Raw genomic sequence first — 14,534 nt, 5'->3', positions numbered from 1 at the left:
GGTCAAACATACATTTAGAAATATACAGGGCGACTATAATCCTTAATGGGCCAGATTCTGCTACCTGCACTTATGGTGAATAGTATCTAGCTCCACAGATAGATAGTCCCATTGACTCCAGTGAGGTAAAGGGTAGTGGTATCTAAACTACTATGAATGAAAAATTTTTCACAAATTCATTTTCCAAAATATTCAATCCAGTGTTAAGAGGCAAGTAAATATTCCCCTTCAGGGTTGGAAATGTAAGGGAACGTTCATTATAAATAGTAGTAATAATAATTAAAAGTAAATTAGGGGTAAAATTTTCAAAATGCCTAAGTTCCATCTTCAAAAGAGTTCTAGGGCCAGATTTTAAAAAGAATTTGGGCACCTACAGATGCAGATAGGCACCTAATGGGTGCCTACTTGCCTACCTCCCACTGCAGAGAAACACACAGAGTTACATTTTAAAATATATTACAAATATATTATTCTAACAGTGCCCTTTTATTTGACTCAGATATCATTATCTTTAATTCCTGTTAACTACTGTCATAAAGTAAGCTTGTAAGCAGTGACAAACCAAAGAACTAATAGAATGTCTACTTTAAACCTGCACTGTTTGTGTCTCTCAACATTAGCTTTGTCCCCAATTCAGAACAGGGCCTATGAGGGGGGCGAGGGGAGCCGGTACAAATGACCTGGGCCCGGCTTCCCTGGCCCTGTTTAGCCGGTCTGCCCTTTCGGGGGGGGTCCGAAATTTTTTTTCAGTGGCCCTGGATCAGATTATACAGGGATAAATGACCTGAATGTACTTGGTTCACTGGCAGGCTTCAGTGCATAAAGCCTTGATACAGCAGAGTGTTTAAATACATGTTTAACTTTGAGCAGGTAAATAATCCTGCTGAAGACACTGGGACTGTTCGTGCACTTAAAGTTAAGCACATGCTTAGGTGCTTGACGGGATTGGGGTCTAAATAAGTGAAAATGTTCCATTTGATTAGAAATCAGTAAAGTTAACAATGAGTTAAAAGAGCCAAATTAATTTTATCATTACCCATTCCTTCTTAGTTGCCTCTTTCCCACTCATCTTTTATGCAAAGTTTTAGTTGAATATACTGGGTAGACAGCATTAAGCAACACCAATATCTACAATGTTTTGTCACAAAGCAGAATGTGAACAGCAGGTTATTTCATAAATTGGGAGAGACATTTCCCTTCTATTGTGCAGAACTATTTTTAGGAGAGTGTAGGAGGAGAATTCCTATTGGGGGAAAATATCTTTTCTTATATGATTGTGATACTTAATAAAATCTGTTGCACAAATACCTGATATGGAAATCTGCATTTAGTCTAGATGAGTTACAGAACTCATCATTTTATGATCTGTTAAGTCTCTGTTATAACACAATACATCTGAAAAGTTATTAATATTGAACTATATTGTAATGACAGAAGTATGTATGAATATATATGTGTGTGTCTATATGCAATCCTCTGTTGTTGGGAATAGAGGAGATACAGGCCCTTTACTCCTCTGCACAGTGGTTCTGGGTTGGCTTGACTGATCCAGGGGATACTTGGGCTGCTAAGCCACGGATTGTGAAGAGGAAAAGGGGGAATTACTTAGTTCCCACTTCTGCAAACACTTTGGCACTGGTTTCAGAGAGCTACCTCAGTATCAGATGTGCTATTTGATTTGTATTCATTATTGGATCCGGACCTAAAGTAACATTACAGCTAAAGATTTCTGACAGTGGACACTTTGTTTTAATGCACACAGTTTAAAACAAAAAAAAAAAAAGCCTGTGAATTACTGGAGGGAGGGGATGAAAATAATTTACTTACAAAAAGCACTTAAGATTATGTCACAAGCCAACAAAAATAGGAATGTGCAGACATAAGGGGGAAATGTAAAAGCAGACTTTTAAATCCTGCTATGCAAAATGAGAGTCATCTTACCAGCTTGCGTATTGCACAAAATCATGGCCTTGTGTTGGAAAGCATAGGCTTTAGTAAGTTTCTGTCATCTTTAACTGGACTTCCATAGTTTTGCGGGGCTTTGTCACAATGGCCCTAGAATTATGTAAATGAAAGTGTTAAAGGCGAATGTGATGGCTCAAATAATACCACTGGATAACCATTCATTCAGTAAGTTATAAGGGCAGGCACTAAAACTGTTCATAAAACTGCTTGTTTTTCAGTAGTAGAATCCCATCCCAATTACTGAAAGGAACTGTTTCCCAGTTGTGCCTGCTTAACTTTGGGCACAAGATCAAAACTTCTCTCCCACCACAAACTTCAGAAAGAAAATAAACTGTATTTCATTTTAAAAACTAGTCCTAAAAATTATCCTAAATATAATAGATCCTACAACTGAATCAGCACAAAATACTCAGGAGCATCATGTGAACAGATACTATTGTATATATCCAGTTATACATAAAAGGATGAATGACTTTCAATCTACATTGTTTATCTTGCAATTATGCCGAAGAAAAATGTACACCAGAGTGCATAACACATGTCAGAAATCTCTGCTTTGTTGGGAAAATACATTGTATGAAGTTGAAAAATTCAATATGCAGTAGTCCACTGTGTCTATGAAAGCTCTCCAAACATTAGACAAAATACAAAAGCTAAGATGTTATGCAAACAGGTTGGGAACTAAATGATTCAAGTGATTGGTAATAGGATAATGACACCTTTCACTTCTAGGCTGCTGGTTTGTAGTCGCCCTCCATTGTTAGAGGTCTGTCTGATCTGTGAGGTAGATTCAAGCCACTTCTTAGGGACCAGGTGTTTGCATTATGAAAACATATCTATTAATGACCCTTAATGGGCATCTTAAGTTCAGTCCTAGTAGAGAGGTGAAGGTTGGCGTGGAGAACATATGACTTCTTAGGTATGGTCTCTCCAGAACAGGGTTGAAGCAATTTGGCAAGCCAGTGTGAGAAAGCTGGCACTGCCCAGTGTCTATACTGTAATGGTCTGTGGAGGATTTCAGTCATCAGCCACCAGTGCTGCCAGTTCAACACACTTTATGAGCACTAAACTATGTCCAAGCCCCCGCTCCTAACCCCCCTCCCTCAAAAAAAGTCTGCCAAAGCTCAAAAAATGGCTGAGTCATGCATCAGACCATCCACCCACACCAATGATACTGTAATAGATTGTCCGATTAGAGAATGCTGCTCATTACAAAGCCGAGAAGAGCAAAATCGGGATGGGGACGGGGCAATAATAGGAGCCTATATAAAAAAAAGACCCAAAAATCGGGACTGTCCCTATAAAATCGGGACATATGGTCACCCTAGTACCACTGAGTTATTGTGGCTCTGGCCAAAACACTTGGACTGTGTGTTGATGAACAGTCATTATGTATAGAAGATCATTGTTTAGCCATATTCTGCTCTGTATACAGGAGCCAGGAGTAGGGATTGTGCTAATCTGATCTAAGTGAGCATGACTTTGTGTGTGTGTTTTTTTAAATCTGTAAACAAACAAAAGCAGGGATTTTGCAGACTCAAAGATTTGCATATAAGACATAATCAGTGTGGGAGATGCAGTATGTTACCAATTGATAAGTCACTTCTTCTGGCTTTTCCAAGAATTAATTAGCTGTAGTGTAAATGTATCTGTGACTTATATGCAGCATAGTAGCAAAATGATGCAATGTTTAGGGTTAAGAATAAGCTGTATTTGGGTGTGAACACTTTTTTATTAGCTTTTTTTTTTTAATTCATGGAGATATCTCTACTTGATTTTATGTTTTATAAACTCTTATGTTTACTAACCCTGAATTAACATGACTTCCACCTCCGAAAATAAAAGTCCAAATATTTGAAATTAGTGATTGCTTTTTAGAGACGGTTGATATTTTGGGATTTGAAATTTGTTTATAATATCAAAAATATTTGTTAATATAGTAGTCATTACAAATACTAGTTAGCCTCTGAATTCATCTGCCAAGGTTTACAGAGAACTGTATTACTGAGAGAGTGGTACTGTTGCTAACAAAAATGCAATTAGCTGGTTTGAGATGGCATGTTTTTTCTCTTCTTAAGTGTATTTAGACTGGTGCAGAGTAAGGCACAGCTTTCAAAAGAACTTGTGACTATCAGAAATCAATAAGATGGCATAATAACTATGTCTACTGGAGGCTGAGTCACCTCATCCAAAATCAATTCATACTTTATCTGTTTCACTTTAGAGCTCAAACTGTCTTTTTTCTCTCTCCTAAAAGCAGCTCCTGGAAAAATTAGAGCTTGTGAAACAGATGGAGAAGAGTATGCTAGCCATAATCACAGCAAACCGATTTATCTTAAAACCGTTCTATATACAGTATTGCAGGTGTGAACAGGGGTCATTTACCCACATACAATTGCTAAAATGCTATTCACAGTCTGAGCCAGGAAATTCAATATTAACTCTATGGGTAAACTCTGACCTTGTCTTGGTCCATTCTACATTTGTAACTGATATGGTAAATATGACCAAGTAATTCTAAGGTACTTGACAGGTTGCTGTGGAAGTTCCCTTGCATATTTGTCAATGCATCTTAATCCTGACATTTAGCACAACTGCTTTTTCACCCTGGAGTCAGCCTGCCTGCCAGCTTGCTGGATAGACTTATGATATGGACCTCAGTTTTTAGCATTATAGAAATGAAGGACTAGAAGGAACCTCAAGAGGTCATCAAGTCCAGCCCCCTGCGCTAGGGCAGGGCCAAGTAGACTTAGACCATCCCTGACAGGTGTTTGTTTATCCTATTCTTAAACACCTCCAATGATGGGGATTCAACAACTTCCCTTGGAAGCCTATTCCAGTGCTTAACTATTCTTATAGTTAGAAAGTTTTTTCTAATATCTAACTTAAACCTCCCTTGCTGCAGATTAGATCAATTACTTCTTGTCCTATTTTCAATGAACACAGCGAACAATTGATCCCTGTTCTCTTTTTAATAAGCCTTACCCTGCCAGAAGACTATCAGCTCCCTGTCAGGATTTTTTTCCCCTCAAGACTAAATATGCCTGTGGGTTTTTAAAATCTTTCCTAGGTTTTCTAAAACTTTGACCATCTCTAAGGAGGGTGCCATCCCTCCATGATCTGTATGTGGAGAATCCTCTCCCTCTTGGATCTCAGCTCCCCTGTACAGAGTGGTATTCAACTGACTTCATGGCACCATTTCTTCCCTGGCCCCCAACTCGCACCATTCCCTTGACCAGGATTGCATATAGAGGCTCCACACAGAGGAAGGCAGCTAGAGCAAGGGGATGAGGACAGGGCCAAGAAGGACACCCTTGATCCCCATGGCATCCAGTAAGAGGTTGGTCTGTGTCTATACCATCAGCCCAGCAAGGAGAAATAGAGAGGCCAAGAACTGTAGCAAGTGAACAATCAATTCTTTAATTAGCCCTGCTTTTGGGGTGCTACAAGGTGGTTCAAAGACACCAGGCACTTCTCCTACTCCATTGAACAGTTGTAGTTCAGACAATGGAAGCTGCTGCCATGCAATAAAATCCTCCCTCCTCCCAACAAACAAACTGTGCCCAACCAGAAAAAGCTTGTCTTATTCAACTTGATTATTCTATAAGTGAACCCCAACCTACAGAACTCAGTTTGGTGGAATTAGATCTCTATTAGAAACTAGGTTCTCTGTTAGATCATAATCCACTCTTTTGTGAGGAGGCCAGGGACAATGCAAGGATATTTTGCGCCCTAGGCGAAACTTGCACCTTGCGCCCCCCCTTTTCCTCCCCTTACCCCGGAGCATCGCTTATTATAAACTTTCAAATATGAATACAGTGGAGTCACATCTTATGTGGGGGTTAAGTTCTAAGGTCAGTGTGTAAGAGGAAACTCGCATATAGTGAAAATTACAGTACACACACTATACACTGTATGCAGTAGAAATGTGCTATCTGTAGCAATTATTTATACGTATAGATTGTAAGAAACAGCTTTTGTAAAAAGATGCTGCTTCCCCCATAGGTCATGTTTTCTAGACCTTTTTTTTTTTTTCCTCTTCTTTGGGCTCTCTCCAATTTCTCCACATCTTCCTGAAATGTGGTGCCCAGAACTGGACACAATACTCCAGTTGAAGCCTAATCAGCGCAGAGTACAGCAAATATCCCAGAGTGATGTTCTGTTCTTTTGCATAGATCCCTTTCCAGAGTACTCATATTCAGTTTGTGGTCCAGATCCCTTTCCGCAGTACTCCTTCCTAGGCAGTCATTTCCCATTTTGTGCGTACGCAGCTTGTTATCATTCACAAACTTTATAATCAGCAAAGAGTCCTGTGGCACCTTATAGACTAAGACGTATTGGAGCATGAGCTTTCGTGGGTGAATACCCACTTCGTCGGATGCATATTCACCCACGAAAGCTCATGCTCCTTATAAGTCTGTTAGTCTATAAGGTGCCACAGGACTCTTTGCTGCTTTTACAGATCCAAACTAACACGGCTACCCCTCTGAAACTTTATAATTGTACTCTGTATGCCATTATCTCAATCATTGATTAAGATTTGAGTAGAAACTTATCCAGAACTGATTCCTGGAGAACCCCACTCATTATGCCCTTTCAGCCTGGCTCAGCCCTTTCAGCCTATGAATCACTGATAACTACAGTTGGAACTGTTTTCCAACTAGTTTTGCACCCATCTTATTTTAGCTCCATCTAGGTTGCATTTCCATAGTTTGTTTATGAGAAGTCATGGGAGACAGTATCAAAAGCCTTACTAAAGGCAAGATAGACCGGTCCTACAGATAGCATTTTCACACACATATATGTGTAAGAAACTGCAATCTGTAGAGATGTGCTACCTGTAACACTGCAATCTGATGAAGCTAATTCCTACAGATAGCAATTTCTTACACCGTAGGCATGTGAGAAATTGTATGCAATTGAAAAGGCGTAAAGAGGCCATCCTAGTGCAGTGGGATAATTCCTTTTACTTGAAATAAAAGACAAGCTGAGTATTGATGTACTAAACATTTGAAGCAATTTGTAGCTTCTGTCATAGTGCATTCTCCCTTCTATTAATACTGTAATTTTCCCTGCCCTAAAATTACCTTTTGATGGATTTGTTTGTATTTTCAACTAGTCCATAGGTTTGTGGATGGTATGGGTTGGTGAAGCTACATTGTATTCCCAGATTTTTGCACATCTCTAGGTTAAGCTGAAAGGAAAAAACGTATGCCATAAACTTTCCTTTGGACAGGTTTGGTGTGTAACCCTAACCCTAACACCTTACATGGCATGCTTTATATCAAGGTCGGCTCTGATTTTTTTGCCACCCCAAGCAAAAAAAAAAGGGGGGGGCAGGCCCACCGGAGCAGCAAAGCAGGGCAGGGAGAACACAGCAAGGCTGGAGAGGCAAAGGGAGGGAGGGGAACAACACAAAAACCACGCAGCTGGAGCAGCAAAGGGGGGGAAGGGGAGGAGAGGAGGGAGGGAAACAATGGCGCAGCCGGCAAAGCAGGGGAAAAACAAATCAAAAAACCCTACATGGCGGCTGGAGAAGCGGGGGAAAAAAAAAAGCAGCTGTGCCGCCCTAGGTTTGGGCGCAATGCCACCCTGTAGAATCTGCCACCCCAAGCAGGAGCTTGCTCAGCTGGTGCCTGGAGCCGGCCCTGCTTTATATGTAAGATCACAATTTATGAAAATGAGGAATACAGGGTTGTCATGGTATGAACCCCCACTCTGAACCTTAGCGTCCAAAAGATGGGGTACCAGCATGAACCCCCCCTAAGCTTAATTACTTGCTTAGAAATGATAGAGCTGCCACCACCTAAAAATATAATGTTTTGGGGCACTTTCTGGCCCCTAAACCCTTCCCTGGGGACCCCAAGACCGAAAAACCCCTTGGGTCTCACAACAAAGGGAAATAAACCATTCCCCCCTCCTTTCTTCCTCCCAGATTCTCCCCTCCCTGGGTAACACTGGGAGATCCCTGTGATTCAACTCCGTGAATCTCAAAACAGAGAGGAAATTCACCTTCCCCCCCTTCTTTCCCCCTCCCAGACTCTCCCTGAGAGAGAGACAGTAATCTTAACACAGAGAGAAATCAGGCTTTTCCTCCCCCCTTCTCTCCTTCCTCCCACTAATTCCCTGGTGAGTGCAGACTCCCTCCCCTTGGGTCTTACACAAGATAACCAAAAAATCAATCAGGTTCTTAATAAGAAAAGCTTTTAATAAAAGAAAGAAAAAAGTAAAAGTTGTCTCTGTAAAATCAAGATGGAAAATGTTACAGGGTCTTTCAGCTTATAGACACTAGGGAGAATCCTCCCCCCAGCACAAATACAAGTTGCAGCAACAGAGATACAATCCTTCCAGCAAATACACATTTGCAAATAAAGAAAACAAACAAAAAGACTAAACCGCCTTTCTAACTGGTACTTACTAAATTGAACAGGAGAGGCTGTTTCAGAAACTTGGAGATATCTGCTTCCATGCCTGTCCCTCTCAGAACCCAGAGAGAACAAAGAAAAAACCCAGAAAGCACAAACAAAGGCTTCCCTCCACCGAGATTTGAAGGTATCTTGTCTCCTGATCGGTCCTCTGGTCAGGTGTTCCAGGTTTACTGCTAGTTAACCCTTTACAGGAAAAAGATATATTAACCCTTAACCATCTGTTTATGACAAGGGTACACTCCCCCAAGGAATAGAATGTCACACATTCATTTTCTGATATAGCTGTAAAACTTCTCTTAAAAGTTTTCTAAATAAATCACTGTTTAAAAATGTATACTGTGTACCTTCCAGAAATGAAACTTATATCTAACTCTGAGTTGTGAAGAATATGTATTAAGGCTAAAACAACCAACAAGAATGCACTTTTATCTAGAAAACCATGATTAAATCGAGTCTTCCTGACTAATGATTTAAATTATGATTTAAGCCTTATGTACATGTTTATTACTCAAGAAATCTTAAGTGACACTTTCACTGTATGACAAGATGCTTAGTCACCATCCTCAAAATACCCATTAGACAAACACTTGATATCACACACATTTTTGGAGAAAAGAGAACCAACCCCACATTCCTATATTTTCAGGACTGTTTAAAAGATATTTGGCAAGTGGAATTTCATGGCTATTGCATGAAAAACCCTTAATGAAAGTCTGAACATTTAAAAAGAAATCTTTATTAGTCCCTTTCCACTGCATAGTAGGTCTTACAGTCTATTAAAAAAAAAGTTGAATGCACACAAAATATTGAGAGTAGTGAAAAACATCATAAATAATATGTGAAATACTTAATTCCTTTGGAAAGCAAGCTTATAGGCAGAAAATCTACCACTGTGCTTTACACAGACTTCTACTTCTGTCACTGTTACACACGCATAAGGAGCAAAGAGATATCACCACAAAAATTACACTGAGAACTGAGGTACTCACATGTCACCTCATTGCGCTCTCATTTAATTTTTGAGATGTTTTCTTTAGCCTTTGTCTTCACTGTTAAAAATTAACTTGTGTTGTTTTCATTAGTTTTATTAGCAGTGAGAAAAAGGCCTATGTCTGCATAATGAGGACACAAGGTATATTATACACACTTGGATTATTTTTCAGTGGTTGATAATGTCAGATCCTTCTCATTCTCACTAGGCTGAGCTGAGCTGAAGTATCTGTCTTCCCATCATCCTGATTGCTGGGACAATCACTTCTCACTGTTCAGTCTTTGTACCTTGAGTGTTTCCAGTTGTTCTTGTAAGCTGTCATTGTTCACCTTTTTTTTCTTCCCCTCAGTCTCTGGAAGGCTCTTGTGCTGTCACCTGGGTCAAACAGCACCCACTGTGTAGAGGTATCTGATCTTGGTCAAATAGTCCCCATCATATAGCACTATCATTCAAAGGTTCCTATTACACATAGTTCCTGGGGTAATCTGTCTGGCCTCATCCAACAGAGCACATTTGAAATACAGAGACATGGTCAATATTTCTAGCCTCAGATACAAACGTTACATGCATACAGGTTGGATAAACACAGTCAATAGGTCTTAAGTTTTGCAATGATACCCCACATCAGCCATCTTGCATAAAGTATATATTATCTATGTCATATTCAGATCATAAGCATATTTTCATTAAGAATGTAGAGTATGTCACACTCCACATGTATGTTTGCTGATCTGCAAATAGTAAAGGAGCATGCATCTTTGGGTGCAAACGCTCATGACAATAGTGCAGAGCCATGCAAGTTCCATGATTCTGTGTGAGATGGCAGACAGTGAGGAGGGCCAGGCAGGTTTTTGGGTTTAGAAAAAAAGGTGTAAACATTATGTATACGTTTATGTACAGGATACATATAAAATTAGTGGATAGTTAACAATGCATTAAAAGAAGTTGGATCCCGTGGCCACAACCACCCATCTGACCTGTTTGGTACCCAGCATACACTCCCAAACCAAAGCTTCCCAAAATACAGTGGGATATCTATTCATGGTGCACCTCACTCTGAATCTGTACAAGTGCTACTGGTGAGTACCCTGACTGCTGAGACAAGGAGTCCAGGAGGCAGGCACACAAGTGACATAGTAACTGTAAAAACAACAAGGAGTCCGGTGGCACCTTAAAGACCAACAGATAAGGTGCCACCAGATTCCTTGTTGTTTTTGTGAATACAGACTAACATGGCTACCTCCTGATACTTGACATAGTAACCATAGTGACTCTATGCTGACATAACTTGAGTTAACCCACAGTTAAAGTGTAGATATGGCCTTAGGTACATTCAGGGGCAGCTCTAGTCATTTCGCCACCCTAAGCATGGCGGCATGCCGCGGGGGGTGCTTTGCAGGTTACCAGTCCCGCGGCTCCGGTGGACCTCCCGCAGGTGTGCCTGCAGATGGTCCGCTGGTCCCGCGGCTCCATCGAAGCCGTGGGACCAGCGGACCCTCCGCAGGCACACCTGCGGGAGGTCCACCGGAGCCGCGGGACCAGCGGACCCTCCGCAGGCATGCCGCCGAAAGCAGCCTGCCTACCGCCCTCCCAGTGACCGGCAGAGCGCCCCCCGCAGCATGCCGCCCCAAGTACGCGCTTGGCGTGCTGGGGCCTGGAGCTGCCCCTGGGTACATTAAATGTTTGGGAGAAGTAACAGGAAAGTATGAGGGTAGACTAAGATTCGTTTAGGCTCAAGGCATTGGAACTGGCCTTACTGCACCCTACAGGCTCAGAAACAAAGAGGCACATAAAAAAATATCATTTATTAAAATTTGTTGACTCGAGGGTGTATAACTCATGATTTTAGAATTCTTGTGGTTGTAAAGGTATCTTGGGGTTGTAGATGTGTGTTCATTATATTTTGAAAGGCAAAACTATGAATGGGTTGAACAAAGAATTAGATCAGGCCCTCAGGATAAGTACATTGGCTATTAGCCAAGATAATCAGGGATGCAGGCCCATGCTTTGCATATCCTTTGATTGCCAGATGCTGAGAGTGGACAATAGGATGGTTCACTGAGTCATTGCCTGGTCTGATCATTCCCTTAGAAGCACCTGGCATTGGCCGCTGTCACAAGACAGGGTACTAGATTAGGCGGACTATTGGTCTAACCCATGATGGCAGTTCTAATTTTCTGCAAAAATTACAATAGATTTTTTTCCAGGGAGAAAGACGTTATAGGAGACAGTATACTGCCTTTATTGAATATTTGAGAATCAAGTTGTACACAATGGCATGCGAAAAAACACTAAGGCTAGACTGAGAGGCTAAATAACAGTTGCAAAAATGCAATCTCCACTGGTGGATTGACTCAAAACAAAATTTTGACACTAGGCCAGAATTTCAGTCAGCTCAAAAATGAGAAGAAAAAATTAAATTTAAAAATTCAGGGAATTCAAGGAATCCCAGCAGCAGATGAAACAACTTGGAAAATTGCTGGGAGACTCTATGCAATCAGATATAGTGATAAGTGATTCTTTGTTTCTGAGGGGATATGTTTCACTGAATTAAATCTCAGGGATTATCTACACAGGCAAGTTAAAGCACTCTAAAATCACGCCCCGGGGGTGCAGCAAGTTTGATCACTTTAGAGTACTAGTGTGGACAGGCTCGAATCCCAGTACTCGGAGCTAATCCCCTCATTGATGTGGATTACCAGAAGCACTGGCACATGCGGCAGCACTTTGAATTTTGTAGTGTAGGCATAGCCTCAGTAGGTTAGATCAGACAAAGAGGAGTTGCATTGACTAGGCATTGGGATGCCTGTGCCTTTAAGAACCCAGCCCTGGGAAGCCGATGCTGAGAGGTGCTATCTGTGTGATGGGAAATAAAAAAAGCTGCTTTGCTCCCCATCATTTTTGCAAACACGGGTGTCTCAATCCCACTGGGGTAACTGTTACCCACTGTGCCCCTGCCTGTGCCAGGTTTTTCCCTCTGTCATCCTCCGCCAGCACCTCACCCCTCAGCCCTAATTTTGCCATTTAGCCCCTCTCCTACTGCTGCCTCCAGCTGCTTGACCCCCCTAACCAGTCAATTTCCACCCCCTGCTTAGACCCTGGCCAGCCCCCTGGTCTGATTAGCCCCCTTTGCCACTTTTTAACCCCTGTAAAAAGCAGTCAGCAGATTTTTTACGGCTAATAAGGGCAGGGTGAAGGGCAGTGGCTTCAGCAGATGTTACTGAGCATGCTCAGTTTGTGTGACCATACAAAAAAGCCACTCTGCTTAAATAAAAAAGCCTCTTGCCCCGCACAACCAGGGCCGTCTCCAGGCACCAGTGCAGCAAGCATGTGCATGGGGAGGCCAAGGGGAAGGGGCAGCACATTCGGCTCTTCAGCAGTGGGTCCCTCGATCCCTTTCAGAGGAAAGGACCTGCTGCCGAAGTGCTGCGGATGGCAACTTTTTTTTTTCCATTAAAAAAACAGGAGTGCTTGTGACACCTTAGAGACTAACAAATTTTTTGAGCATAAGCTTTTGTAGGCTACAGCCCACTTCACTGAATGCATAGAATGGAACATATAAGAAACATATATATATATATACACACATACAGAGAAGATGCCGTACCAGCTCTAAGAGGCTAATTAATTAAGATGACCTGTTATCAGCAGGAAAAAAACTTTTGTAGTGATAATCAAGATGGTCAATTACAGACAGTTGACAAGACGTGTAAGGATAGTTATCATAAGGAAATAGATTCAAGTAGTGTAATGGCTCAGCCATTCCCAGTCTCTATTCAAGCCAGAGATAATAGTATCTAATTTCAAATCAATTCAAAGGCAGCAGTTTCTCGCTGGAGTCTGTTTTTGAAGTCTTTCTGTTGCAAAATTAGCAAAGAATCCTGTGGCACCTTATAGACTAACAGACGTTTTGGAGCATGAGCTTTTGTGGGTGAACACCCACTTTGTCGGATGCCACCTTCAGGTCTGTTACTGAGTGGCCAGAGAGGTTGAAGTGTTCTCCTACTGGTTTTTCAGTGTTATGATTCCTGATGTCAGATTTGTGTCCATTTATTATTCTAGGGTGACCAGATATCCTGATTTTATATGGACATCCCGATATTTGGGGCTTTTTTAAATATGGGCTCCTATTACCCTCCCCCCCATCCTGATTTTTCACACTTGCTATCTGGTCACCCTTGTTTATTCTTTTTGCGCTTGGGGTGGCAAAAACCCTGGACCCAGCCCTGCCCCCAACAAACTATTTTGCAAAGCACTGGTGTCTCAGTGCCACTGGGGTAACTGCTACCCCCTCTGCCCCTGCTTGTGCCAGGGTTTTGCCCTCTGACAGCCTCTCACTCCTGGGCTTAACTTCACCTCCCCCCTGTTCCTGATTTTTCCCTTTAACCTCTTTCCTAATGCTGCCTCCAGCTGCTTGACCCCCTCCCAGACCAGTAAATTTTCACCCCCTGCTCAGACCCTGGCCACCCCCCTCCTCCAATTCGCCCCCTTTGCCACTTTTTAACCCGTCAAAAGCAATCAGCAGAATGTTATGGTTAATAAGGGCAGGGCTGAAGGGCAGTGGCTTCAGCAATGAACTGAACATGCTCAGTACAGTAAGTAGCACATTCCTAGGGAGAGCACTTTACTACACTGCACCTTGGCACCATCCCCAGGTTCGCCTCTGCAACAGGGCTGCCCAGGGGATGCAGGGGGCCTGGGGCAAAGCAATTTTTTGGGGGCACATAAATAAAAAAAAGTTACAATTCTATAGAATAGTCTCGTGGGGGCCTCTGTGGAGCCTGGGGAAAATTGCCCTGCTTGCACCCCCGGGAGCCCTGCTCTGCAGTAGTAGCACTTATGAGCCAGAATATCTGAATTTTGCAGGTCTGATGCCCCTGCAAAGCCCCGATCCGCCCCCTGCTGCAGATCTCGCCAAGCACCGGCTGGAGGCCCAGGCTCGTCCCCGCCCCTTGCCACCGAATCACTCCCGTTCCCCCACCCATCACGGCCAGGCTGCCCTGACGCCAGAGGCGGAAACGAGGAAGACACGCTCCTGCGTCACGTGACCCCCGGCGTAGTCTGCAGCCCCCGTCGCGCTTTAGCGCCCCCCCCCAACACGTGACAGCCAAGCCTCAGACCTAACACAGCCACTGACGAGTGGCGCTGGT

At 42.5% G+C, this 14,534-nt stretch overlaps 1 protein-coding gene across 1 annotated transcript in view; it reads left to right on the top strand.

Annotated features, from left to right (window-relative positions):
- The window catches only part of LOC127049179 (uncharacterized), a 419,610-nt gene that overhangs the window by 299,662 nt on the left and 105,414 nt on the right, over nucleotides 1-14,534 (top strand). The window lies entirely within an intron of this gene.

Source organism: Gopherus flavomarginatus, chromosome 4 (genome assembly GCF_025201925.1).
Source record: "Gopherus flavomarginatus isolate rGopFla2 chromosome 4, rGopFla2.mat.asm, whole genome shotgun sequence".
Classification (NCBI taxonomy): Eukaryota; Metazoa; Chordata; order Testudines; family Testudinidae; genus Gopherus; species Gopherus flavomarginatus.
The sequence above is the reverse complement of the archived record's forward strand: the minus strand, read 5'-3'. Positions and strand labels throughout refer to the sequence as shown.